This window comes from Hakea prostrata, chromosome 2 (genome assembly GCF_041222555.1).
Source record: "Hakea prostrata isolate BN-2017 chromosome 2, UWA_Hpros_2, whole genome shotgun sequence".
In the NCBI taxonomy this organism is placed as follows: Eukaryota; Viridiplantae; Streptophyta; class Magnoliopsida; order Proteales; family Proteaceae; genus Hakea; species Hakea prostrata.
Window position 1 is genome coordinate 36,928,247 of NC_142601.1, and position 17,908 is coordinate 36,946,154.

Here is a 17,908-nt window from a genome sequence, read left to right on the forward strand (position 1 = left end):
ACAAGGGGGTTCCTGGGTTTGATCCAAGAAAAATTAGGGTTTCACCCTTTTGGCTCCCTGGACAAATAATTGTGAGATCTGAATGAACAAAGACAAATCAAAACAGGAAAATATAGATGATTAAGTTTTAGGTTAACACAAATGTCACCCAAAAAGGATTTCCCTTTCACAAGGTAGGTTACCAAAAGTTCTCCAGACAATCACACAGGTTAGGGTTTCAAAGAATTAGGGTTAGGTTTTCAAGAATTCAACAGGCAGGGTTTAAGATCATGATGATGATCATGAGTCTTAAAGAATATGGTGAGATCAGAGAATTGATGATTACAAGAATGCTTCATCATATTTCTGATCTCAATGAAGAACATAATAAAAGAAAGAAAATCAGAGATAGAAGACAGAGTGAGTGAAATCATACCTTTGCCGTAGAAAGATGAAGAATTCTTTAAGTCTTTGCGAGGAATCACCAAAGAATGCAAGGGAATGGATTAGATTAGGGTTCTAACTCGTTCCAGAGGCTTAGGAGGCAGAGGAGGCGGAGTATTCCCGAGATTAGACTTAAATAGAAGAGACAGGACCAAATTGGTAAATTCAGACACCATTGGTCGATTGATTGGTCTGTTGGTCCAATCGACCAATGAATCGACCAATCAGGACAGCAAGGTTCAAATAGGGATTCGGAAGGCTATGCACGGTCAAATTGAGTGAGGTTTTCTTCTACGAGTCAATCAAGAAGTCTAGTTTCCAGAGATACTTTCAGATCAAGAATGGGAGTTCATTAGGTCCACCAACTAAGCTCATCTTCTTTGATGCGCAAGCAGGATTTGTCAGACATAGTTCAGCAACTTCGGACAGGGATTTGGAAGGTTATATGAGGTCAAATTGAGTGGGGTTTTCTCCTGGAAGTCCATTAAGAAGTCTAGTTTTGGAAAATATAATCGGATTGAGCAAAAAAGTTCATTAGGTATTTCAACTAATTCACCCCTCTTCGGTGCGCAGATTCAGAAAAAAACTGATGGCTCTCATGGAAAGGCTAGGGGTAATCAAGATTCACCCTAGGGAAAGGGAAACAAAGAATGCACAATCTGAAAAAGTGTTGGGAGGTTTCCAACAAATAAAAGAACATTAGGGTCTCAGATATGGTTACCTCTCATAAGAGTTGGTTACCTCCCATGAGAGTTACCCATAATTAACTCTTACAAAAACAACCCAAGATAGATAAAGGAACATCTCATTAATATTTCAAAATCAAGAATGGAATTAGGAAGGGTCTACCAATGAGAGGAAAGAATGTAAATAAATTCAAAGGAAATAAATCCTAATATCCCATGGGAAGACTAGGGAGAATAAAGATTCACCCTAGGGAAAGAATTTACAATCAAGAAAGGTTTTGGGGAGGGTCCAATGAATTAACAGAAAATAAAATGTTGCCAATTGGTTACCCTCTCATGAGAGTTACCCAAGAATTTCCCCTCAAAATCTTACCTTTTTGGTTTCCAATGGTCCAAGGAAAAACAAGGATCAACTCCTCAATCATGAGGACACAAGGGAAGGTCATGGTAATTGTATGAGACCTTCCCTACAATCATAAAGATAGGTAGAAAATTCAGGGAAAGTATCATCAAGATTTTGGTGGAGTCAAATTCAAGAATCATCGCCATATGGCTTCAAGAACATAGAGTGAATTGGGGGGGGGGGGGATTCACTCTAGGGCTAAAAGAATTAGAGAAGAGGTCATTACAGCAGTGTAATACACTTCTCATAATCAGAATATCAGAAGTAGAGAAGAAAGAATGAATTAAAGAAGAAGCGAATTGAATATTAACCTTTTAGAAGAGAAACCGATGAAGAAATCTGAACAGATGCTTGAGGGTCTTCCTTGGCTTCGAAGGAGAGGATCTAGGGCTCTTCCCACGTTCTCCAAAGGTTTAGAACAGATTGTGATTGGAAAACATGGAGTTCCCCCTTTTAAATAGCACAAAGAGTCCAAGAATTACTAGGATTTCACCAAACTGACCAAATTGACCCTGCTGATTGATTGGTTGCCAAAAAGGAAGATCTAAGGTCCTTTCCACGTTCCATAGAGAGTTAGAAACCTAGTGGGAAAGTTTACCACGAAATTAAAAGAAATAAAGCTTTTAAAAACCTTAAAAACAGAAAATTACCAAAATGCCACTGCCTGGACAACTTGTTCAAAAATAGGGATTTAATGGGCCTAACTTCAATATTTTTGGATCGGCTACTTTCAACACATCATACTACTTACCTAGTATGGAGGGATGTCTTCAAACCAGGTCCAACTAAGCTTTAGGTCCATCAACCAAGTTCTTCTTCACTAGTGAGTAGTTCAACACCAAATCAATTAAAGTTTCCATAAGGAAACACCATCATCAATATCCATGGGTTTTGGGTCAAACACCATATCTTCTACTGAGATGGCCCACAAAGACATCATCCCTCATTTTGGGACATTGGATCAACCCTAAGAGAAAGGTCTGACATGGCTTCCTAAGATTTTCAAAGATAGTAAAACTGAAATCACGGTCAAACTTCAAAGTCAACATTAAACAAAACTGAAATCACGGTCCAACTTTAAAGTCAACATTTAAACTAACCCTTCTTTACCCAAAATAGATAGGGTGCCCTGGCTAGGTTTGGGCTGGATTTCACACTTACTATGTGCGACCTTGCCAATGAATGGCCCCTACAATGCGATTATGTCTTCTCATGGATTGGATACAGGTCTTGAGCACCCATAATCCCCATTGTTGCCATGGGTCACTCGGCCTCAATACCCATGCCAATAGGGTGAGATATGATAGGGTTTCCTAGCCTAACACATCTAGACAAGTCCTAGGTATGTCATCCAGTAATCATGGAAAGCATTATGGGGCACCATAAGAAAGCGTCCCATACCACCTCCACTAATGTCCCGAGATAGAAACACCAAAAGGGTATTCACCATTCCACAATCACACTTAAGCAATCACATCGCAATTCCATACATAATATCATAACATGATCCATTTGCAATCCAAGCATTCACATTCATAAAAAATATGCAAATCATATAATGAATAACATACTGCAATTACAGAGGCATAACTATCATGAACAGGTTCTAAATCAGTAAGTCATGCTATTTGTAAGTGAACGTCCTTACCTTAAGTTCAATTTGAAATCTCTGAAGAAAAGATCAAAGGATAGGCTTCAACTTGCCAAAGAAACCCTAATCATACAAGTGTTAAGTATTAGGAACAAACCCTAAAGGATTGAAGATGAAATGGGGTCAAAACAGGGCAACTTGTTATCACTGTACCCTTTGGTCTCTTGGCCTGGTCACCCCAAGGCAATCGGCCAAGCCTTCCCAGTACAAACAATAAAACCTAGATTTGATTGGAAACTCATCGTTTGAGTTCTAATCACTCCAAAATTAATAGGAAAAGTATAAAATAATATAAGGAAACTATCTAACATGGTTTAGACCTCAATCATGGTCAATGGAATAAAAACCTAACGGATCACATAATATAGGCTCCATCCGAAATCAATCCGCAGATTTCACAAACAGACAAGAGTGAATGGGAATTTACTCTAGGACTTAGAAAACAATAGATCAAGGTCTGAAAATAACTTAGAAATAGATCTAGCATGGATTAGACATCAAATCAATCAAAAGAGAATACAATCATGAAGGTCATGCTAGGCTTTTACCGAACTCACATCGTGATGTTCACGGAAGGAATAGAGTGAATGGGGATTCACTCTAAGACTATGAGGATGAAAGAGTAGGTCAGTATAGTAGCATAAGACCTTCCTCACAATCACAATAATGGGTAGAATCAATAGAGAGAATAGATTTAGAAGGAATGAGTGTCTACTAACCTTGAAGAAGAAGAGTCTTCGAGCGAAAGATCTCACGGATGCTTAAGATCTTCCTTGGCCTTAGAGAAAGTGTTCTAGGGTTCCTCTGACATTCTCCAATAGCTTAATGACAAAGTGACTTGAATTAGATCGAAGTTTGAATATATAGGGTTTCAGAAACCTAATTTCCAAAAAGTACCAAAACTATCCGAGGATGGTTGGTTGCTTGGGGCAACCAAGGTAGGTGTTGCTTGTATCTTAAGATATTACGCAAGTATACGTATCGCAATCAAGTAATAAATGATAAGTACAAAATCGATCCCACGGAGAATTATATCCTTAACTTTCAATGTAAAAGTAAAATTGATTTAAATGAAATTAACAAGGTTGATTGGTATTTGTCTAACTAATTAACCAAATGACAGGTAAAGAAAACTAAGGAACTAAAATGTAGATTTGAGCAATGGAAGAAACTTAATGAGTGACAAGTGTGTTAGGAATCAAGTTTCCCTTCCCCTGAATTTTAAAACACAAATACTAAAGCAATACTACAACCCCAAGATAAATCAAGAACTTGGAATGAATAGCAATATGGTATTTTCCAATACACATAAGCTAGCATCCTAAATCAACATCAGCATATTCCTATGAAGAATTGAATTAAGAATGCAATTTAAACCCAATCCAATCAATGGTAATGTGAGGTAATTGGGTATTCCTACCCAACCTACTAATTAACACAACCTAATTAAAGATGATGCTAACTCACACAATTCAACAAACACTTAGACTTCATTAATTTTCCAATTAATGAAATCATAACATTCATTCAAGAAAGATCATTCAAGAACTGAAATTAGTCAATATAACATGCTGAATTCATTAACAATAAAGTGGATTGCAATAAAACTAAAGAACACATGATTAATTACATATCAAAATTCAGGTTTAGGTACTACTATCATCCCAACACAGCTAAGATTTAGCCCATAACGGAATTCAAATGCATAAAACCAAGTATAGTTGACATGAGACTAGAAAATAAGAAGATAGAGTTATAAAAACAAGAATAAACTAAGGCTTCAATGCTTCCACATGAGCTCCAACTTTCTTCTTCAGCAAATCAGCAACTCCAGCAGCTCCTTGCTTCCACAAGAGCTCCAGCATTCGTTCTCTACCTCCTTCCTCTCAGCCAAGTCTCTCATCCACCCTTGGTCGAATGTCTCCTTCTTCTCCTCCTTGCCTCTCTTCTCTTTCTTCCATAAATGTCTTCAATCATTAGGTTAGATTCTGGCCATAGGATTAGAACTTTCCTCCTGAGATCAAGGGCTGAAAACCATCATGTATTTACAAGAATTTAGTCCACTTAAGTTAGCCCTTTTTGGTCAATTCCATTTGAATTGGATTTGAGAATATTCTGCTCCGTTGTTGTAGCAATGCAGCAACAACTCTACAACAAAGTTAGAGGACATGTTCTTCTATTATGAATCTTCACCTACATGTTCAAGAGAAAGAGAAACAGTCAAATTCATCCATAAAAAGAAGGGAAATTCATGCAATGGTGACAAAAATGAACTAAACAAAATGCAACATGTTAAGACTAAATAAGACAACACCTAATGAATACTATCACTAAAACAAAGACAAAATACTCCTAAATCAAGCCATCTCAAGTATAAAAGTTATAAATCTTAACTCTATTTCATAGAGTTATCACACCCCCAAACTTAAGACATTGCTTGACCTCGAGCAATAAAAACAAATGAAAACAACAACTAACTACTAATGAAAGCATGAGGAAATTAAAAGAAAAGAAAAGCAAATAACCTGGCTTAAGCATGGAATAGGATGAGTGTTAGACAGAAGTTGCCTCTCAATCTTTTTCTAAATTTTCAGATCCAACACATCTGGCCAATAACACTTAGATGTCATACTTTACTCATCAGGATGCTCTCAAGTGTGTGTGTGAAAGTTAAGGATCTTGCCCCAGATCACCCTAGTCTAGCTGAATCATGGTCATCAAGTTTAGTTCATTGATCTAATATGTTGACCAAATGATTACCTCTCCACTAATTAGGAATCCATATCTTTTTACAACCCCAAGAACTTGTTTCATACTCTTTTGAGCATTTGACCCCCCAAACTTATTCTTTATGAACTTTTTTTTTATTTTTTTTTATTTTTTTTTTTTTGTCATCTTGCCTTTTTACGTGAATATCGCTCATTTGTGATGAAGATACCCGGTTACTCAACAAGATCACAAACAAGAGTGCCTTGCATGCTCATATTTCGGGCCACTGTTGACGTCAAAAATACACATGGGTTACATGCATATTCCTGGTTACTAGGTTGCCCAAAACAGCGGAACATTATTCTCTTTTTTTTATTTTTTTATTTTTCATGCTCATATTTTAGGCCACTGTTGACGTCAAAAATACACATGGGTTACATGCATATTCCTGGTTACTAGGCAACCCAAATCAGCGGAGCATTATTCTTTTGGGGAAGGGAAGGGGTCAAACCTCAATCAATATTCACAATGTACAAAGTTCTTGGAAACAGCTAAATGGGGATCCCTAATGTGTAAGTCTTGAAGTTCTCATTTAACCAATTCTAAAATCCTAAAACTCTCACATTGATCCAACTTTCCCCAGGTTCTCCAGAGCTTGAAATATCACTTGGTGCATCAATAATATGGCATCACAGACATGAGTAAATGCGGACATCGAGATCATTATAGCAGAATTGTGCTAAGATTTCCAACAAAATCGAGTAAGAGGCACCGACATTCACATTCCTTAACAACCATCCAAATTTCATGAAAAGCCGATTAACTACACAAAACATCTACCCAAAACAGCTACTCTAAAACTGGACAGCAACAAAAGAAAGCAACCACAAAAGAAAGCTGACGAAAACTAAGCAACTAGGAGCATCCATAATCATAAAGATCACATATGCAATTATTGGAAAATTGCAAAGCTTACCCCCAAACTAAAGAGGAGCAAGTGTCCTCACAAAGAAAAGAAAGGAAAAGAAAGTAAAGGAATCAAAAGAAAACAAAGTAAAAGAAGAGAGAGAACTTCCCCTGAATAAGCTAGGCCTCATCATCATCATCTAAGGAATGGAACTCATCATCAGCAGTAGCTGCAGCAGCTGCATCTTCATCCATTGAAGCACTAGAACTAGGGTCTGTTCTGCTCTTCTTCTGAGGGGCCATTTCGAAGGGAATGCACAAGGTGGGCCCCTAACAACCAATATGGAATTCAAACAAAAACACTAACAAACTAAACAAAAACAAAAACAGTAGAAGATAAAAAAAACAACTAATCAACGAGATGCTAAAACAGACCATATCAAACAAAAACATAAACACTATACAAGTAGAAAACAAAAAAAAAAGCAAACAAATAACAAACAATTAACTACAACTAATCAGACAAATAGCAAGAACAAACAAATAACAAAAACAGAGGAGATGAGCATAGGGTAATGATGACCCGAAATTTCTGTGTTGGTGTGTGCGAGTGATGGTATCTCCAAAACAGCACCTAAAACAAATGAAAAACTTTGCATATACCCTAACGAAAACAGACACCAAGACAAAGATAAGAACAAACACATAACCCACAAACCACAAATTGAACATTCAACAAAAACACAAAGAAATCGAAAGTTCAAAAATATAGAATGAAAGAAAAGAAATGGGGAGAACACTTAGCTGATGTGGTGTAGGGAAGATGGAAGGTCGAAATACCACAAAAACTTGCCCGAAACCCAGTACAGCACCGGTAGTCCTCTGAGAAGTGATTCGAGGATGGAATGGGGGAAAAAGTTAGGGTTTTTGTGAAAGATGGGCTATCGGTGAAGAAAAAGATTGCTTTGGTGGGTGAATGTAGGTAAATGGAGGTGTGAAAGTCTTTGAAAAACAAAAAATGGAAGAGAAGAGGAGGATGAGTTGCAGTGGAGGAGACGATGGAGCTGTGAGAGTCGATGAAGTGAGCTGAGTGTTTTGTTGGATTTCGGTTTGAAATGAGAGGTTTTATGGGTTTGGGTTGGTATTGGTTTAGAAGGGTTTAAAAAAAATGAAATTGGTTCGAATCAGTATGGGTTCAAAGCATGGTCTAATAGAAGTTTGAAGTGTATTTTTGATGGGTTGGTTGGGTTTGAGATGAAACCGGTCGGGTGAGTGGTTTAATCGTTGTTGTAGCTTTGTTGCAGCTTTGCTATAGCAACGAACACGTAATGTAAGTTTCAACGAGAGAATGTAATGTGTTAACAGAACATGCAAGACCCGTAGCTGAGGATCAAAACTTTGTAGTAGCATTGTGGCCACATCGCTACTACAAAGATAGTGAAATTTGCTGGATATTGAAACATGCTCTGTTCAGCAGTTTGATTTAATGATAAGTTTGGCAAAACACCCAATCACTCTCTTTTTGTTCCCCACACTCCCTGCACATCAAAATATACATGTTAGCAAATTATCTATCATTCATTTTTTTTTTTTTTTTTAATTTTTATTCAACACCTAATGAACTAATAGCACACAATTAAACGAAAAATAATGAAATCTAAGTGACCTCCCTTCTTTTTAAGCCTCTTGAAGGTTGATTGAAGATTTGTCCCGCTCCAATGGTGCTCCCCAATAATGCTTGATCCACTGCATGCTCTAGATCCCAAGGCCATTTAATGATTTCTTCTTGTGCACCTTCCATAATTGGACTCAAACTCCTCTGTTGCTTCATGTACCTGTTGCAACATTCCTCCAACCAAATTTTAAGCTTTAATACTGAAGGACTGATCCCGTTGATCTCTACTATATTCCATCCCATTGCTCTTCTACACTTCGTCAGCACGTCAAGTAGCATATCTTCTTGCTCCTTTGTTAGCAAAGTTTGAAACAAAAACATGGAGTGTTTTGGCTGCATCCAAATGGGCATATTGAGAGTGTTTTGAAAGAGGTGTGAACTCTAACATAGGTGGCTCTTCAATTGATGGTTTAGGGGCTTTAGTTTCAAACTCAGATAATACAAGAGACTCAAATCTACTCCCACTCAATGCCTTAGCTGGTCTTGCCTCTAACAAATCCATATATCTACTTGCTTCATCATCCACTTGTTCAATTTCTATTGCCAATGAAAGCTCTAGTGGGTTTTTAATACACTCTGCCTCCAACTCTTCGGAAACCAGCTCTTCAAGGACATCCACAACAAAGCACTCTTCTATTGCATCTGGAGATCTAGGATTTTCTGTAGCACATGGCAATGATCCTTGAGAGCGATTACTTAAAGCACTAGCCAGCTGTCCAACTTGATTCTCCAAATTTCTCAATGAAGATGCTTGACTTTGAATCATTGCATCATTCCTTGCCATATACTCCTTCAATAAAAGCTCTATTGATGAAGAGGGTTCCATAGGTTGAATGTTCACTTGCTGTTGAGCACTTGGAAGCGGATGAGGTCGAGGCAGGATGGAAGATGGGCTTGCATTCTGTCCTTGAGCATTCCAAGAGTAGTTAGGGTGCTGCCTCCAACCAAGATTATAGGTGTTGGCATATGGGTTATTGGCATTGCTGAAATTACCATCATAGTAAGCTAATTCTGGGTTAGATGGACAGCTATCAAAGACATGCTCCCCACCACAATATGTACACGAGATTGCTGTATGTTGTTGAGTTTGTACAGCTGTAGGCAAGTTTACGGATTTTAACACACTAGTTAGGGATGACACTTGTGAAGTTAAAGTTGTCACCGCATCTAACTCATAAATCCCTGCCACTCTCTTATTTGCAACACCTCTCTCAGCTGGCCATTGGTAGTTGTTGTTGGCCATTCTCTCCAAGATCTCATAAGCTTCATTGTAAGACTTAGCCAATATAGCCCCATTTGCTGATGCATCCACTATGGATCGAGTTTGTCCACTTAAACCATAGTAGAAAGTCTCCATTTGAATCCAATGAGGAATACCATGGTGAGGACATTTACGCAAGAGCTCCTTAAATCTTTCCCATGCCTCATACAAAGATTCACCATCCAACTGTTGAAAACCAGTGATATCATTTCTGAACTTGGCATTCTTTGATGCAGGAAAGTACTTCATCAAGAACTTCTCTACTAAATCATTCCATGTGGCTACTGATTGTGGAGGTAAGGAGTTCAACCATGCTCTTGCTTTATCCCGCAATGAGTAAGGGAATAGCTTCAATCTCAAAGCTTCTTTAGTTGCTCCCGGTATCTTGAAAGAGTCACTTACTTCCATGAAGAGTCTACGATGGAGATGAGGATCTTCTGTTGGCATCCCACTGAACTGTCCTATAGTCTGAAGCATTTGGAACATCACAGGCTTAAGTTCAAAATGTAATGCTTGAATATCTGGCCATACTATGCTTGGATTCAGCTCATGCAACATGGGGACAGCATATGCTCTGATGGTTCTATCTCTATCATCACCCTCAGCTGCCATATTATTCTCATTACTATTCAATCCATTTCTCACTGCTTCAGCCATTGTTGGAACTGCTGCTAGGCCTCGTTGCTCCCTTCTTCTAGCTCGAAATGTCCTTTCTATTTTGATGTCAAAGGGTGCCAACTCTTGATCAGGCAACGTGTTCATACAAGGGTAAAAGCACCTGAGAATAAAAGGAAACCAATATCAAAGTAAAGAAATTTCAGTAGATAAAACAAAAACTTACTTCTACACTAATTATCAAAGACAAAATTCCCCGGCAATGGCGCCAAAAACTTGTTGCTTGTATCTCAAGATATTAAGCAAGTTTACGTATCGCAATCAAGTAATAAATGATAAGTACAAAATCGATCCCACGGAGAATTATATCCTTAACTTTCAATGTAAAAGTAAAATTGATTTAAATGAAATTAACAAGGTTGATTGGTATTTGTTTAACTAATTAACCAAATGACAGGTAAAGAAAACTAAGGAACTAAAATGTAGATTTGAGCAATGGAAGAAACTTAATGAGTGACAAGTGTGTTAGGAATCAAGTTTCCCTTCCCCTGAATTTTAAAACACAAATACTAAAGCAATACTACAACCTCAAGATAAATCAAGAACTTGGAATGAATGGCAATATGGTATTTTCCAATACACATAAGCTAGCATCCTAAATCAACATCAGCATATTCCTATGAAGAATTGAATTAAGAATGCAATTTAAACCCAATCCAATCAATGGTAATGTGAGGTAATTGGGTATTCCTACCCAACCTACTAATTAACACAACCTAATTAAAGATGATGCTAACTCACACAATTCAACAAACACCTAGACTTCATTAATTTTCCAATTAATGAAATCATAACATTCATTCGAGAAAGATCATTCAAGAACTGAAATTAGTCAATATAACATGCTGAATTCATTAACAATAAAGTGGATTGCAATAAAACTAAAGAACACATGATTAATTACATATCAAAATTCAGGTTTAGGTACTACTATCATCCCAACACAGCTAAGATTTAGCCCATAACAGAATTCAAATGCATAAGACCAAGTATAGTTGACATGAGACTAGAAAATAAGAAGATAGAGATATAAAAACAAGAATAAACTAAGGCTTCAATGCTTCCACATGAGCTCCAGCTTTCTTCTTCAGCAAATCAGTAACTCCAGCAGCTCCTTGCTTCCACAAGAGCTCCAGCATTCGTTCTCTACCTCCTTCCTCTCAGCCAAGTCTCTCATCCACCCTTGGTCGAATGTCTCCTTCTTCTCCTCCTTGCCTCTCTTCTCTTTCTTCCATAAATGTCTTCAATCATTAGGTTAGATTCTGGCCATAGGATTAGAACTTTCCTCCTGAGATCAAGGGCTGAAAACCATCATGTAGTTACAAGAATTTAGTCCACTTAAGTTAGCCCTTTTTGGTCAATTCCATTTGAATTGGATCTGAGAATATTCTGCTCCGTTGTTGTAGCAATGCAGCAACAACTCTACAACAAAGTTAGAGGACATGTTCTTCTATTATGAATCTTCACCTACATGTTCAAGAGAAAGAGAAACAGTCAAATTCATCCATAAAAAGAAGGGAAATTCATGCAATGGTGACAAAAATGAACTAAACAAAATGCAACATGTTAAGACTAAATAAGACAACACCTAATGAATACTATCACTAAAACAAAGACAAAATACTCCTAAATCAAGCCATCTCAAGTATAAAAGTTATAAATCTTAACTCTATTTCATAGAGTTATCAATAGGCTGCCAACCTGTACCTTTTTACCAGAAAATGAATTTTGGTCCCCGAAAGCCCTAAACTCCTCTTGGGTCCTTTTCCAAATTATGAAAGGGTCTTACTTGGTTTTATGGGACCTTCCACTAGTGTCATCACCGCACTCATAGTCCATCTACCAAGTCTGTCATCATTCAAGTTACATCTTCTTCCAAAATCAAACAAGATTTCCATATAGGATCATCACCACCTACTTCCATTGGTTCCAAGTCAGATCTAATGGGTTCACTTGGGATGGCCCACAGCTGTCTTCTTCCTTCACTTCGGGTCTTCGGACCTACAATATAGATTTTTGGGTTAGGGTTGTGAGGGATTTCACAACAAGTATGCTACTCGTAGCTTCAGTTCCTGCTTTTGTTTTATTTGATACTAGTGCATCTCATCCTTCATATCATCTGCATTTGTAAGAAGAACTACGGTAATGTCAAAAAAGTTACCTAAGCATCTAGTGATTAGTACACCCACTAGATCAGTAGTTCAACTAGACCAAGTAGTAGAAGCTTGCCTTGTTACCATAAATGGAAGGAACTTGGAAGCTGATTTGGTGATCTTTGACATGAAAGATTTTGATGTAATCTTGGGAGTGGATTGGCTAACTGCACACAAAGCAATTATCCTTTGCTCCTTAAGAAGGGTACAGTTCCAGCTTGATGGAACTTCATCTTTTGAATTTCAAGGTGATTAAGGTAGACTTAGTAAGAAGACCTTGACTGTAATTATGCAAGTAAAGTCATTGGTGGAAGTGCATCACTTAATGCTTCATCAAGGGATGAAAGAAAGAAAGAGAAGATAATTGAATTAAGGAAGTAAGAGACTTCGTGGATGTCTTTCTAGAAGGCTTATCGGGACTGCCACCAGAAAGAGAATAGGAATTCACAATAGGATTAATTCCAAGAGTGGCTCCTGTGTCAAAGGCTCCATAAAGGATGGCACCCACTTTGTCACAACCCCCTAGTTGGTACCCTAACTGCAATACCCAGAGGTGTGATCCACAACCCGAAGACCAAGTCTCAACAATCATCCTCCCACAATAGCACAATAGTATAATCATGAGCAAGAAATAATCATTGTCTTAGTGTAATTAAAACAATAAACAAAGAATGGATCTCAAATCAATATCAAAGTGCGGAAAAATGATACCAATATAATCAGAGTAAAAGAGTATGCGGAAATAAACTCTAATAGTCAAATGCGGAAGAATAGTCAACAAGTATCACAACTGAAGAATAAAGAAGACTCAAAATCGTTCTAAGTACTACTCAAAGGATCTTTATCAAAAAGGTAATGTCTAAACTCAAAGACCTCTATATCCAATACGGGGTACTCCAGCTCCAAAATTGGACTAATCCTGGTACACACAACCGTCATACAGACATTCTTCACTGTGATGTTCATGATTACCAATACTTTGTATAAATTTTGGATCACTCGACGTGGTCTCGTATTCCTAGATCTCGATGTCATTGACACTTGCAGCAAAGTCTAAAGCAAACATTGTCCCCAAAGGGTGAGCTCAAAAGAACTCAACGAGTAGTTCAAATACAAATAACAATTCCAATCAATATATTCAAGAACAAAACATGATGCTATGATATGAGACAATATGCAAGTATGCATCTAACTCTAACATATGCTAGTCTCTAATGGCAGACACGCATTAAGATAGAACACCATACTCCTTTGGGTAGTCTCCATCACTCTCCCTCACGGCTCTTAAGCACGACTTTTGGGTTCTCTATGGCTATTGGGTCAAGGCATCCATCTCAAACTATCACCATGGCTGGGGTTTAGGTCACCACTCTCTCACTCCACCATTGCTATGAGTACTGGCATGTGCCAAGGTTATACCTAGTCCAATGCAAGTCATCTACTGAGTCACATCAATCATAGGGTCAAATACTTCCCTTCCTTGCCTCTCGCAATCCGTTATGGAATATTTCCCCCCAGAGTCATCGTATCCTATGGCTCCAACCAACTCGGACTGCGGACTCTTAACCCTATTGGTCATCCACATATATAAATGAGAAGCTCTCATGTCCTCTCACGAGTTGTCTACCAGTCTTGAGCGCCCATGAGCCCAGGCTTATTATAATGCAACCCTACCAATGAATGGCCCCCACAATGTGATTGTGTCCTCTTATGGGTTGGATACAAGTCTTGAGCGCCCACTGTGAAACCCCACCTAACCCTAACCTGAAGACCCTGTTTGTTTTGGATGAAGAAGTGGCTTGAATGATGTTTGACTTGGAAGTTGGACCTTGAGTTCCATGTTGACATATTTGGAATGACCTATAAAGTTAGATTTGACCTTTCCCTAGGTTGGTTGAGGACCCAAGTGTAACAACCCCCGTATTTCTAACCCGGGATCCGAATTGCAGGTCCGAGAACCTGAGGGTCTAGCCGGTTTATTTTGTGGAGTGTCCGGATAAAAGTCCATGATCGATACCCTAAACCCATGGATCTAGATTCTCTTGTTGAAGAACCTGCCTTGCTTGGAAGTTGGACCTCTGGAAGGCAAGTGGTGTTTGAAGATGTCTGGAATGAAGGTAAGACCTCCCCCATGTGTTGATTAGGGTTAGGTTGTACTTGGATTTCAACCCCCTGAGTAAAGCACCCTTGTATAGCAATATACTAGGGGGCGGTTGCTAGTGGTGGTTGATTGAACCAAGCGACCACCTGGTCTTGGTTGCAGGGTTTTGCCCTAATTTTCCCCCAGACCTCTATAAATAGCAACCCTTGCCCACTTGACGAATATTATATTCGGGATCGCTGTTTTTGGTGGTTAGGAGGCAGTGGAGACTCTCTGGAAGGTTTGTAGAGCGTGGACTGAGATCTGGTGATTCATTCCTTCCCTTTTTGGTGTTTCTGGTGTGAGGTAATTGGTTTCCCTTTCACCCTTTATCTCCTTTAGCCCTCGATTGGTGTTAACCCGTCCCCTTGTTGTTAGTGGTTACCCAATTGCTTAATTGTAGCTCTCTTTCCAATGTTCTTGATGAGATCCTGTCCAAAAATGAAACCCTTCTTTCGTGAAAAGGATGGATCCAATCAAGGGGAGAGCTTTGGGTGACCAATTTGCGTTAATTGTAGGTTTCGTGTTACCCCATGGTTACGTGTGTGTTAGGTTCGAAATTCGGATTGAGATCATCCCAAAATCAGATTGATATCGGATAATCAAAAGCTTGAGTTTCGGTTTGGCAACACACTATTTTTGGGGTGGTTGCTCAAGGCGGTCACTTTAGCCAAGCAAACGGCTGGTTTCCAAAGAGCATGTGGCTTTTGGCTTTTGTTCAATTTGATTCACTTGACTTATGTATTATTGTAACCCTGTTTATAGGTGTCCTCTATTTCCAGTAAAAGTCTTATAATTATTTTTGGTTTGCACTTTAGAGGACTTCTACTTATTTACAGGTAAGGACATAAAATCTTATCTTTATGTAATGACTTGAACATGCTAGTCCAGTGTCTTTCAATACTGTTATTTAATTGTATATAGCATGCTGATCTTGTCATATACTTGATGTTTGTATTGTCTTTGCATATATTTTATTAATTATGAATGTGATATGATGATGGTTGATGTATTGTAGTTCTGATGGAAAGGGTATTCCATTCGGATATCTTGACTTGAGATATCAGAGGGCTGTGGTATGGGACACATGCTCGCTAATGCTCCAACACTATCATAACTATTGGATGACATACCTAGAAAGAGCATAGAGTTGCATAGCTAGGTACCCCACATACTACTACCCTTTCGGTAGGGGAATTGAAGCCGGTTGACCTGTGATGATGGTGATCTGACTTTGTTTCATCCTATAGCGGTAACCAGTTCGTGCGGAGACTTAGTGGTCCACTATTGTTCATACAATGGTAGGGTTGCATATGTAAGGGTTGGGCTCATGGACGTCCAAGGAGCAGACCGGGTGTCGTGAGGAATCATGAGAGCTTTCCGCCCCAACAATATGTGGATGACCATAGGGTTAGTGAGTGGAGTCCAATAGCGGTAGCCAGTCCATGAGGGTTCTCATTCCTAAGTTGCAAAGGATACTGAACCGAGTTGGTTGGTGCCATAGGGGATGTATCTGGACTTCATGTAGTATGTCACCATTATGACTTGCATTGGATTAGAAACCCCGACATGCGCCAGTACTCATGCCAATGGTCGTGGTGAGAGAGTGTTGACCTAACCCCAGCCATGGTTTGAGAGCCAGTGTGGACTTACCCTTTTACCCAAGATCCCTACAGAGGTATCCAGTCCTTATCGGATCAGAGTAACTAGACCTACCCAGAGGAGGGCTGGTGTATATCTTAAAGCATGTCAACTGTTAGAGACTTGCATAGTTAGATCTTAGTGGCATTCGTACTTTTGCACTTCATACATATCATATATGCATTTCTAATGGAGGTTGACATATGGATGAGAATTATGTTGTTCTTACTGAGTTTATCCAAACTCATTCCTTTATTTTCTATGTTATATTAGCCTGTACAGATGGAGGATATGAACCAGAAAATGGAATGGTATCCCATGAAGGAGCCTTCTCGTATGCAGAGGATGTGGCACCGGCAATGGAAGATGGAGATAGCATGTGCGGGAGCTCCTGCGAGTGCATGGAGTGCACTTATAGCACCCATTGATGGGCGTAGGAGACAAGTAGCCAGACATTTTGCTGACCGTCTGCAGAAGAACTGGAGAACCCCTTTTCTTGATAAACATGAGAAACATTTTCTAGCTTTAGAAAAAGAAACCGGAAAGAAACTTATTTAGTCATTCTGAATTGCTTCCGCTGAACTCATATTCTTTTTTATCATTGATTCTTTAATTGATTATTTTATTGGAGTATTTGGACTCCTGTAATCCTTTTATTTAATTATTGAACTTATTCTTTCTCATGATTATCTTTACTTGCATTTATTATTATTGATGGGTAACACCGTGGATCCTATGATGGTTCACTCCCACGGGTTGTCGGGCGGGTAACCTAGACCGGTAGGTGGGGTGTGACACCAAGTGTTTGTTTTGACCCTGGAGATCCAAAATTCAGCAAGTTGGCAAAGGGGGACTGCTTGGTCGATCCTCCTTTGGTTGATACCATCGACCAAGCACCATCAACCAAGGCAGCTCCGGAAAATATAATTATTCTAATTTTGGAAGTTTTGGATTTCAAATCTCTATATATATGCAACCTGGGTGCTCAAGACTGGTAACCAACCCGTGAGAGGACATGGAGAGCATCTTGTCCATTATATGTGGATGACCACTGGGTTAAGGAATGGGATCCAACAGATGCATCCCGTTGAGGATTCCATTCATAGGTGGGAAGGTATCAAACCAAAAGGGCACTATGCATGAGGGGAGATATTCGAACTATATGTAGTACGAGACAGTATGACGTTGCATTGGGCTTTGGATTATCCTTGACACATGCCAAATCTTATACCAAATGTGATGTGGAAGAGTGGTGACCTATACCCCAACCATGGCTCAACAGGGCTTTACCCAACAACTGCAAAGAACCCAATAGACGTCTCTTGTTGAGGGAGAGTGATTGAGTCCGCCCAAAGGAGATTGGTGTTTAAACTTAAAGCATGTCTACCTTAGAGACTACATGATAGAGTTAGGAACCTCATATCATCATCATGCATCAGTTTACTTATATTATTTGTCTACATGTTTATCTTATGAATATAATGTGGAAATTGGATGAATGTATGACATGGATGTTAGTTAGTTAACCTCACTAAGTTTTGTGAACTCATTCCTTTATTTTGTGTGTGGTCTTTAGACTTCTCTA

General features: G+C 38.8%; 1 non-coding gene across 1 annotated transcript; it reads left to right on the top strand.

Moving 5' to 3' along the window:
* The first annotated feature begins 9,826 nt into the window (after positions 1 to 9,826).
* LOC149024285 (small nucleolar RNA R71) lies at positions 9,827 to 9,933 on the top strand. The gene has a single exon (XR_016171866.1). It is a non-coding gene; the product is annotated as a small nucleolar RNA R71 (small nucleolar RNA).
* The last annotated feature ends 7,975 nt before the right edge of the window (positions 9,934 to 17,908 follow it).